General features: G+C 38.3%; 1 non-coding gene across 1 annotated transcript; it reads left to right on the forward strand.

Annotated features, from left to right (window-relative positions):
• The first annotated feature begins 10,353 nt into the window (after window positions 1-10,353).
• Window positions 10,354-10,426, forward strand: Trnak-uuu. The gene has a single exon. It is a non-coding gene; the product is annotated as a tRNA-Lys (tRNA).
• Window positions 10,427-12,335: the final 1,909 nt, after the last annotated feature.

A 12,335-nucleotide genomic window follows, 5' to 3' on the forward strand; every position in this document is an offset into this window, starting at 1 on the left:
TTGACTTTAGAAAGTGGTCTCAAAAATTCGACTTTTACACGAGTATATACGGCAACCCGTTACTATGGATTTTCAAAACCCTCGGGCTATAGTTTTTAAAATCGGCGAAATATCATTTAAGGCCCACATTAAGTTATGACAGAATGTATCTATAGTAACGTAAGAATTCGAGAATCTGGATAGATGGGGTAGAAAACCAGCGATATGCTGACATATATTACCTTACCTTTTCATGTAATCCTTTCTAATAAAGGCACAAGGCCTGAAATTTAGTGTAGTGGGGAGACTAGTCGATTACATCGACCCCAGTGTTTCACTAGTACTTTCAGGACCGCAGGATCGATAAAGTACCAGAACATAGCGACAGACGAAATAGCTATTTCTTTACTACCCACAAGGGGCTAAACACAGAGAGGACAAACAAGGGCAGACAAACGGATCAGGTCGATTATATCGACCCCAGTGCGTAACTGGTACTTATTTAATCGACCCCGAAAGGATGAAAGGCAAATCGATCTCGGCGGAATTTGAACTCAGAACGTAGCGGCCAACGAAATACCTATTTCTTTACTATCCACAAGGGGCTAAGCACAGAGGGGACAAACGGATTGAGTCGATTACATCGACTCCAATGCGTAGCTGGTACTTATTTAATCGACCCCGAAAGGATGAAAGGCAAAGTCGACCTCGACGGAATTTGAACTCAGAACGTAACGGCAGACGAAATGCCGTGCCGCTAAGCATTTCGTCCGGCGTGCTAACGACTCTGCCAGCTCGCTGCCTTAACCTTTTCATATAATACACACATATAAGGCGGCGAGATGGCAGAATTGTTAGAGCATCAGAAAAAAAATGTCTAACAGTATTTCTTCCGTCTCCTTACGTTCTGAGTTCAAATTCCAGCGAGGTTGACTTTGCCTTCCATCTTTCTGTGGTCGACGACAAGCAAGTACTGGTGATCAATTTGCCTAGTCCTTTTAAAATCGCAGGCCTTGTGCCTATATTAAAAACATAACATACATTTATCTTTGTTTAAAGAGCCAGTCGGTTTCCACAGTTTATTTACTGTATATCTATTTCTTTACTACCCACAAGGGGCTAAACACAGAGGGGACAAACAAGGACAGACAGACGGATTAAGTCGATTACATCGACCCCAGTGCGTAACTGGTACTTAATTTATCGACCCCGAAAGGATGAAAGGCAAAGTCGACCGCGGCGGAATTTGAACTCAGAACGTAACGGCAGACGAAATACCGCTAAGCATTTCGCCCGGCGTGCTAACGATTCTGCCAGCTCGCTGCCTTAACATTTTCATATAATACACACATATAAGGCGGCGAGATGGCAGACATAGGGGCTAAACATAGAGGGGACAGAGAGACGGATTAAGTCGATTACATCGACCCAGTGCGTAACTGGTACTTAATTTATCGACCCCGAAAGGATGAAAGGCAAATCGATCTCGGCGGAATTTGAACTCAGAACGTAGCGGCCAACGAAATACCTATTTCTTTACTATCCACAAGGGGCTAAGCAGAGAGGGGACAAACGGATTGAGTCGATTACATCGACTCCAATGCGTAGCTGGTACTTATTTAATCGACCCCGAAAGGATGAAAGGCAAAGTCGACCTCGACGGAATTCGAACTCAGAACGTAACGGCAGACGAAATGCCGTGCCGCTAAGCATTTCGTCCGGCGTGCTAACGACTCTGCCAGCTCGCTGCCTTAACCTTTTCATATAATACACACATATAAGGCGGCGAGATGGCAGAATTGTTAGAGCATCGGAAAAAAAAATGTCTAACAGTATTTCTCCCGACTCCTTACGTTCTGAGTTCAAATTCCAGCGAGGTTGACTTTGCCTTCCATCTTTCTGTGGTCGACGACAAGCAAGTACTGGTGATCAATTTGCCTAGTCCTTTTAAAATCGCAGGCCTTGTGCCTATATTAAAAACATAACATACATTTATCTTTGTTTAAAGAGCCAGTCGGTTTCCACAGTTTATTTACTGTATATCTGTTTCTTTACTACCCACAAGGGGCTAAACACAGAGGGGACAAACAAGGACAGACAGACGGATTGAGTCGATTACATCGACCCCAGTGCGTAACTGGTACTTAATTTATCGACCCCGAAAGGATGAAAAGCAAAGTCGACCGCGGCGGAATTTGAACTCAGAACGTAACGGCAGACGAAATACCGCTAAGCATTTCGCCCGGCGTGCTAACGATTCTGCCAGCTCGCTGCCTTAACATTTTCATATAATACACACATATAAGGCGGCGAGATGGCAGACATAGGGGCTAAACATAGAGGGGACAGAGAGACGGATTAAGTCGATTACATCGACCCAGTGCGTAACTGGTACTTAATTTATCGACCCCGAAAGGATGAAAGGCAAAGTCGACTTCGGCGGAATTTGAACTCAGAACGTAACGGCAGACGAAATACGGGCTACGCATTTCGCCCAGCGTGCTAACAGTTCTGCCAGCTCGCCGCCTTTTATTTACTGTATATCATAATAATTCGGGATTTAATAATTGAATATTTTCCTGGGGAAGGCAGATCAATTGAAATCTTATGATGATGATCATGTTTTCACAAATCCATAGAAAATGTGAGATGAGAGCAAGGAACAGGAATCGAAACAAGAGACGGGACTATACCTGCTGTCAGCATATCCTCCCTCTACTTTACTGAGCTCGTACAAATTATATTTTCTGCACTAATTTATTATCTTGTTTATATAAAAACCTGTTGAAGTCTTCAGTGTTTTCTTTATTATCTCTACATTAGAACGAAACGCCCAGTTATAATCTAAGGAATGCCGAACTATTAATAGCTGAATTCCACACGTTGACATTGTGAACGTTAATGTACAATGACAGAAGATTAAGAAACAAAGGCTTCAAAGCTAGCGATGTGCTTTTGAAGTTTTGAAAGTGTGTGTGAGTAGCAACGAAGTACAAAGAAAGACCAAATCCAGGTAGTTGATAGTATTTCAGAAAGAGGCCAAGTGGAAATGATATTGAAAATGATGGATTTGAAAATGTTTACTTGACAGGCGGTAGTGATTTGAGAAGTGCATGAAAGGTAGATGGAAATTAAAATTTGAAGTCATGTTACACACAGTCACACACACGCAGAGAGAGAGAGAGAGAGAGAGAGAGAGAGAGAGAGAGAAGAGAGAGAGAGAGAGAGAGAGAGAGAGAGAGAATGAGGGAGAAAAAGCAATTTATATTGAAATCATTAACGTTCTCGAGGTTTTACAATTGTCGGCCTCAGTAGAATATTTACAAACCCTTGAAACAAAAATTCACCAGAAAATTTCAAACACTGATTAAATCATTTTTGTTAGCTTGTTTAATTGAGAATAGTGAATAAATATGGGATCTTTTCGGTTTGAACGGCAGTTTTTAACCTAATTTCTAGGTAACTAAAAAATTTTAAACTTCGTATACTGGTAGAATGTGTTTATAAAACATCTTTTTCTCTTGGTTTTATTGAGAGAATTCTATAGTTTGTAAGATATTTGTTATTGTTTTTTCTTCAATTTCTGCAATTTCAACCAATCACTGTCGTCCATTGAGGTAAAAAAAACATTCCGTGCTGTATGAATATGTCCCTCGTTTAAGAAACAGATTGGGTTTATTTACATTTGTGAAGAAAAAAAAGATACCCTTCCCCCCACCCCTAACTCTAACCCTAATCCTAACCCTAAAACCGATTGAAATGCAATAGACCGATATTAGGGTCATAATTATGGGTGACAATTTCATATGACACCGCTAGAAAAACTGCCGTTCAAACCGAAATGATCCTAAATATGTTTTCTTTCGCACACATGTTATTCTGTTTCATAAACTGTGTTGCCATTGTAAACAAGCCGTATATTGACAGTTAATGAGTAACTTTAAAATATGTTTAAATAAAACAATCTTAACATTTTTTCCAAGTTAGATTGACTGTTTTTTTCTATATTTCCGTTTATCAATGCTAGTCCTTAAAATTTCTATTTCTCGGGTTTGTTTCAACCCTTTAGAATTGGAATTTTTGAAAAGTAAAATTTTCGCATTATATAGCTTGTTATTCTCTTAAGTGAACATTTTTCTTGTTGAAATACACCGAAAAATGGCGCCACAGCAGTCAAAAAAATCGTAAAAAATAGGGATTTTCATAGAAAAAAAGCACCTTTTTGATGTAAATAATTTTTGGTGTTAACATGGTCCGATTTGAATTTTTTCTTCTATGGAAGGAAGAGCAAGCCTTCTTCTATCATATTCTCAATTTTGGTCAACTTGCGCAGCAGGGTCTCGGAGGAGATAGTGTTAGTTGAAGGCTACCAAACCTGCCATACACAGACAAATTCAGCCTCATGTATATATAGATTTCCAACATTTATAGGTCTATACATTTTCGGAAGAGGGTGTATCGACTCCAGTCCATGTCTCGTATTTATTTCATCAACTTTTCGAGGATGAGGAAGAAAAGTCAACTCTGGCAGGATTTGAATTCAGAGTATAAAGATATGCAATAAATCACAGCAAGGTATTTTACTCTGATGCTTTATCGATTCTGCCATTCCACTGTTCTTGAGTTTAATTTAATATTGTATTAACAGAAGGCAGAGAGCTAGCAGAATCGTTAGCACACCGGGCAAAAATGCTTAGCGACATTTCAGTCTGTCTTTATATTCAAATACCGCCGAGGTCAACTTTGGCTATCATCTTTTCGAGATCGATAAAGCCTGTTACACATATATCGTAAATACAATGACCGTTAAAAAGGACAACGTACGAAGTACAAGACTTTGATAAACGCGTTTGCTTGACGCTTTCATAGAGAGAGGTAATATTTTCAACGTTTCGGATATTGATCCGTCACCAAACGCTATAGTTTACTAGTGAGTATGACTTAGCATATACCACGCTTTAACTGGGATTCAGGACACTTTAAGTTGGATTCTCTCCATACCATTTGTTTTTCCATTCCGGTGGAGCAAAGCTACACCCAAATTGGCTCCAGGAATGGGCAATCCAGTCATATTAATATATCAAGGACTAAATCATTTAATTTCGTCGTCGTCGTCGTCATATACCATACTCCTGCAGCGTATTGATGACACTGCATCATCATTATCATCACCATCGTCGTCGTCATCATCATCATACTGCTATGTTTAACACATCTGTCTCCTTAACTGAATTCCAATGTGTTTCGTGAAATGATATTTTCATGTACTGCAAATATAAAGTGACGCGAGTTCTCCAGCTGCTTTGTCACTCCTGTCCATGATATTGTCCATCTATTCCGTGCTTTGCTTGCCTCTTGAACTAATCACTCTTTACATTTCCTTCTATGAGAATGGGATCTTTACCTTTTGACCTACAGATTTAAAAAATAATTTTTTCTAACTAAACACTTTCAAACTTCGGACACTGGTAGAATGTGTCATATAAAACATGTTTTACTCTTAACATTTTTGAGAAAAACTTATATTTAGGAAGTTATTTTACGTCAAAGTCCTCGTATTTCGGTAATTTCAACCAATCAATGACGTGTATTCAACTGAATAAAATTACTGTTGTTGGTTGTCAACAAGAACTTCCGGCGGTGTATATTTCGTTTGTCACTGTTATTTATGACAACCCTAACCCTAAAACCTTAAAACCTGTACAAACGCACGAATGATGTCATAAATAACAGTGGCAAACGAAAAATACACCGCCGATTGTTGTTGACAAACAACGGCAGTAATTTTATTCAGCTGAATACACGTCATTGATTGGTTGAAATTACCGAAATACGAGAACTTTGACGTGAAATAACCTCCCAAATATAAGTTTTTCTCAAAAATGCTAAGAGTAAAAGATATTTTTATATGACACATTCTACCAGTGTCCGAAGTTTGAAAGTGTTTAGTTACCAAAAAATAATTTTTTTAATCTGTAGGTCAAAAGGTAAAGATCCGTGACATTTTCACGTACAGCAAAATATTAAGTGACACGGGTTCTCCAGCTGCTTTGTCACTCCTGTCCATGATATTGTCTATTCATCTATTCCATTCTTTGCTTGCCTCTTGAACTAATCGCCCTTTAAATTTCCTTCTATGATAATGTTTTCCAGACCTCTGCTTCTTCGAATATGGTCGCAATAGACGAGCGTTGTTTTTTTTTTTTTTGGATCTTCTCACTTTGACCGGCAGATTTAAAAAATAATTTCTTTGTAAGTAAACACGGTTAAACTTCGTATACTGGTAGAATGTGTCACATAAAACATATCGATACTTAACAACAAATAGCTTACAAACTACAGAATTTTCTCAAGAACGCCAAGAGAAAAAGATGTTTATGTGACACATTCTACCAGTATACAAAGTTTAAACGTGTTTACTTACAAAGAAATTATTTTTTAAATCTGCCGGTCAAAGTGAAAAGATCCGTTTTTTTCTTATTACAGTGTTCAGGAGCTGATGTCTTTCATCAACTTGTAACACGCAGTACGATTCTTTGATTAAAGATTCACGAGTGCAGATATAGCTGTGGGGTTCAGAAGTTCACTTCTCAACAATGTGGTTTCGGGTTCAATCTCACTGCTCGGTACCCTGGGCAAGTGTCTTTTATCATAATTCTGAGCTGCCAAAAGCACTGAGAGTGAAATTTGGTCGAGGAAAACTGCAGAATTTCGTTGAAGGAATCGTTTTCGTTATTTGATTGGTCGACAGCATTCTTCAACCAGTTTAACACCATCGCTTGGCATCTTGGCACCAAAGTGTTAGAAATGTTCGGGACTCCAAGTTTGACGAATAACTTCCTCTCACCTGTGATGGAGGCCCTGAAAATGGGTCATGACACGGTCTCTGTCCTTCTTCGTCTAAGTAAATCCGAAGAAAAGAAACCCATAAAACAAAAACAGAGTTTGATTTTAGGTAATTAAGTTGTTATTTTTAGCAAATTGAATGACCACATAGAGGTTGTCCTCAACGTCACTTTATGATATTTTCGGGATATGAAAATATCACTTCACAAAACACATCGGGATGTGGTTAAGGAAGACAGATGGCGAGCTGGCAGAATCGTTAGCACGCCGGGCGAAATGCGTAACTGTATTTCGTCTGCCGTTACGTTCTGAGTTCAAATTCAGCCGAGGTCGACTTTGCCTTTCATCCTTTCGGGGTCGATAAATTAAGTACCAGTTACGCACTGGGGTCGATGTAATCGACTTAATTCGTTTGCTGTCCTTGTTTGTCCTCTCTATGTTTAAAGCCCCTTGTGGATAAAGAAACAAGGAAGACAGATGTGCCAAAGATAGCTGTGTTGATGATGAAGACGATTGAAATGATGATGATGATGATGATGATGACCATGACCCCGACGATGATGGTGATAATGATGATAGCGGTAGTGGTGGTGATGATGGCGATAACGATGATTGCAATGATGATGGTATTGGTATTTATAGTGGTGATGATGATGATGGTGGTGGCGATGACGACGGAGACGACGTTGAACGAATCCCTCTAGACTGAGCGAATTACTACTACTCGGCACAAAGAAACAAACGGGAATAAACCTATCGACCCCTCAACCGAGCGGCTCCTTTCATCTTCGCCTTCTCCACCTCACTCCCTATTGAAGTGACAACCTTGTTTACTGTATCTCGTTTCGACTCTCCTTCAACACTTAAAGGAAGGTATTTTCTCTGAAGTACACATGAACCTAACCACACAGTCTTAGAAATGAAAGAATAAATAAATAAATAAATAAAAAGCTATTTTAGATTATAATTTTCCAGACTATTAACTTCATCTTTCGAGTATATATTTACAATTATTAAAATATCCTTTCCACATTTCCACCGGTAGTTTAGTGCAAAAGTAGGGAGACTCGCGGCCTTAGAGACACTTTAGGCCAGAAGATGTCGGGATTTTGATGATAAAATAAAAACACATTTTCAATACCAGAGTAATATAATTACCCAAGCTTACTTCCAAACCACATGGTTCCAAGTTCAGTCCCACTTGACGCCTTCGGCGAGTATCCTCTAAGACTTGTGAGTGGATTTGGTAGATGGAAACTGAAAGAAGCCTGTCGCATATATATATATATATATATATATATATATATATATATATATATATTAAAATATATAAAATATATATATAAAAGTACAAAATGGGACAAGAACGCAAAACACTCAAATAGACGACACAAAAAACGGACGGATCATTCGAAGCCTCTAATCTTCAGTCAAGAACCGGATCATACTCGCAATTTCGGCTGAGTAATCTTGAGATCGCTCCGATCCGGCCAGCCCCAAGGAAAAACTAAGCTACGAGCATTAGATTTCTTGGAAAAGGAGAGAAAAACGGACGATGCCACACAATAAATACAAAAAACAATAATAGTAATAACAGGACAAAAACATATATATATATATATATATATATGTATGTGTCGGTGTTTGTCCTCCACCACACTTGATAGCCGGTGTTGGCGCGTTTATGTTCCCCGTAACTTAGCGGTCCGGCTAAAAGACCGATAGAATAAACCCCAGGTTTTTGAAAAAAAAAAAAAGTCCTGGGGTCGATTCATATATATAAAGCTGAAGTTGTTTGTGTATTGCAGGTTTGGTAACCTTGAACTAACACTATCTCCTCCGAGACCCTGCGGCGCAAGTTGACCAAAATTGAGAGTATGATAGAAGGCTTGCTCTTCCTTCCATAGAAGAAAAAATTCAAATCGGACCATGTTAACACCAAAAATTATTTACCCCAAAAAGGTGCTTTTTTTCTATGAAAATCCCTATTTTTTACGATTTTTTGACTGCTGTGTCGCCATTTTTCGCTGTATTTCAACCAGAAAAATGTTCACTTAAAGAGAATAACAAACTACTTAATGCAAAATTTTTACTTTTCAAAAATTCTAATTCTAAGGGGTCGAAACAAACCCGAGCAACGCCGGGCGATACTGCTAAATTTTGACAGGCCGCCTACTTGGTAGTAAAATTGTGAAGGGAAGTATCTTGTTTTGTTCACCATCCTTTAAATCTTGAAAAGGTCTTGCAGATTTATATAGTCCCAGATATGTATGTATGTATGCGCTGGCATATATGAAAAAGGCCCCTTGCCTTGGTCTAGGGAATAAGAAGGTTGGTGGTATTTACTCCTATACTATTTACTCTTTTACTTGTTTCAGTCATTTGACTGCGGCCATGCTGGAGCACCGCCTTTAGTCGAGCAAATCGACCCCGGGACATATTCTTTGTTAAGCCCAGTACTTATTCTATCGGTCTCTTTTGCCGAACCGCTAAGTGACGGGGACGTAAACATACCAGCATCGGTTGTCAAGCAATGCCAGGGGGACAAACACAGACACACACACACACACACACACACACATATATATATATATATATATATAGGAGATGTACTCGCATAGCAAGTAATTTGATCTGAGATCGTGTGCTGAAACGAAAACAATTGCAGCGTGGAAGGTGTTTATAAGCCATTTAAGAAACACAAAAACCGTTAGATTCACTTCAACATTTAAGTTTAATTTGTCAAAATATTTTCGTCGCTAAAATCCGCGACCTGTTCACTGAGATGCAGCACGGACTTTGTCAGTGAACAGGTCGCGGATTTTAGCGTCGAAAATATTTTGACAAATTAAACTTAAATGTTGAAGTGAATCGAACGGCTTTTGTGTGTTTCTTAAATGGCTTATAAACACCTTCCACGCTGCAATTGTATATATATATATATATATATATATATATATATATATATATATATATATATATATATATACGACAGGCTTCTTTCAGTTTCCGTCTACCAAATCCACTCACAAGGCATTGGTCGGCCCGGGGCTATAGCAGAAGACACTTGCCCGAAGTGGGACTGAACCCGGAACCATGTGGTTGGTTAGCAAGCTACTTACCACACAGCCACTCCTGCGCCTATATTCTATGAGTAGACTGATCATCAAAGGCGTCCCGCCCTTGAAAATTGTCTGTCTGTGTGTTTCCACCACCTGTCTCTCTCCTTTGAAGGCGAACGGAAATAAACTCGCAGTTTTAGATAGAGAAAAAAAAAGTCATATTTTATTACCGACGAATTGTCAGTCCCACCCTAAACATTAGAGTAGTTTTTGGTATGATCCCTTAGTCTTCGGAACGTTTTGGTTATCTCACCCCCATTAAAAAATTGGGTTATCTCCCCACTAAAAAATTGAGTTTATGTGGTAACACGAAATTGACCCTTTTGATTCAATACTTCAATATATTGTTAACGTTTGGCCTCCTCAATAGGAATGATATGATTTATTATAAAGCTATTATCAGTCCGCCCGCATAGCTCAGTCGGTAGAGCATCAGACTTTTAATCTGAGGGTCGCGGGTTCAAGTCCCTCTGCGGGCGTACAATCATTTTTGTAAATGGCGGTGCCCCAGCATGGCCACAGCTCGTGAGCTGAAACTAAATGAAATATAAAAATATAAAGATTCAATAAGATGTTAATTTTTTTTTTCAGTTTTCATGTTTATTAATTTTTTCGTTTTTCTTTTGTTTTATTCAGAGTTAAACAATTTTTTAGTTGAGGGAGATAACCAAAAGTACCGATATTTCTCGTAAAATGTGGGGAAATAACCCATTCTTTTTTAATGGGGGTGAGATAACCAAAAAGTACCTAGTCTTCTTTCTCTGCCATGGCGTTGGACAGGTTTTAAAAATTTAGTTATTTTAATCTTATTTAACACAAGAACGTGTCCACTCCTTTTTCAATCCTAACAACCTCTTCTTTCGGAGAAACACTGCTGTAAAGTAAGTATCTTCTATGGATCCGTTCAAACGTGAGTGTTGCTATAAATAATAGCTTACAATACACTAGGTGAAAAACAAACAATGCTTGAACGAACCCCTCCCTCACCGATAGATGGCTAGGCTGCCACGGAATTTAAACGGCGCATTTATCGTATACCAATGGTCGGGATATCATTCCACCAAGACGACTCTTCGACGTTCAACTACCCAAATTACAAGCTTTAATCTTACCGTGTTAAAGTGTGTATAGATATATATTCTATATATAAAAAGTGAGTTTGAAATAAGATTTTAACCGCTCATCTTTAACGTTTAGACAACTATTTATTTCGAGCCAGACAGTTTCAAACGACTATAATTTGTCTGACGTTTTTGCTCTCTTGTTCAAAGTGTCAGGCACTGGGGAAAGCATATGGTTGAGAAACAAACTCCTTAGCCACATCGACATGCTTTCATCTGAAACAGAAATCGAACGTACACAGTAATAACATATTTGTTTATTTGCAATTAGTCAACAAATGGAATGACACAGAATATATTAATGGGTTTTGACCTACAGATTTAAAAAATAATTTTTCCAAACTTCGGACACTGGTAGAATGTGTCATATAAAACATCTTTTACTCTTAGCGTTTTTGAGAAAAGCTTATATTTACGAAGTAATTTCACGTTAAAGTAGGCCTATTTCGGTAATTTCAACCAATCAATGACGTGTATTCAGCTGAATAAAATTACTGCTATTGGTTGTCAACAAGAACTTCCGGCGGTGTATTTTTCGTTTGTCACTGTTATTTATGACATCTTTCGTGCGTTTGTACTGGTTTTAAGGTTTTAGGGTTAGGGTTGTCATAGATAAATGTGACAAACGAAAAATACACCGCCGGAAGTTCTTGTTGACAAACAAAGGCAGTAATTTTATTCAACTGAATACACGTCATTGATTGGTTGAAATTACCGAAATAGGCCTACTTTAACGTGAAATTACTTCGTAAATATAAGTTTTTCTCAAAAATGCTAAGAGTAAAAGATGTTTTATATGACACAGTCTACCAGTGTCCGAAGTTTGAAAGTGTTTAGTTACTCTGTAGGTCAAAAGGTAAAGATTCTATTCTATATATAAAAAGTGAGTTAGTAGTTTGAACATTTAGACAACTATTTATTTCGAAGCAGACAGTTTCAAATGACTAATTTGTCTGACGTTTTTACTCTCTTGTTCAAAGTGTCAGACACTGGGACAGAACCAGAAAGCATGTGGTTGAGAAACAAACTCCTTAACCACACAGACATGCTTGCGTCTGAAACAGAAATCGCACGTACACAGCAATAAATATATTTGTTTATTTGCTATTAGTCAACAAATGGAATGACGCAGAATATATTAATGTATATAAGACGACATAATTTAACGGTCCATGTCAATTTAACTGAAGTTTGTGATTTATTACGTGTCTAGTCCTTAGAGATACGTAAGTGCCAACAGGGAAATGTTGTCACTGGCTTCGCCGCC

This window comes from Octopus sinensis, linkage group LG1, assembly GCF_006345805.1.
Source record: "Octopus sinensis linkage group LG1, ASM634580v1, whole genome shotgun sequence".
Lineage (NCBI taxonomy): Eukaryota > Metazoa > Mollusca > Cephalopoda > Octopoda > Octopodidae > Octopus > Octopus sinensis.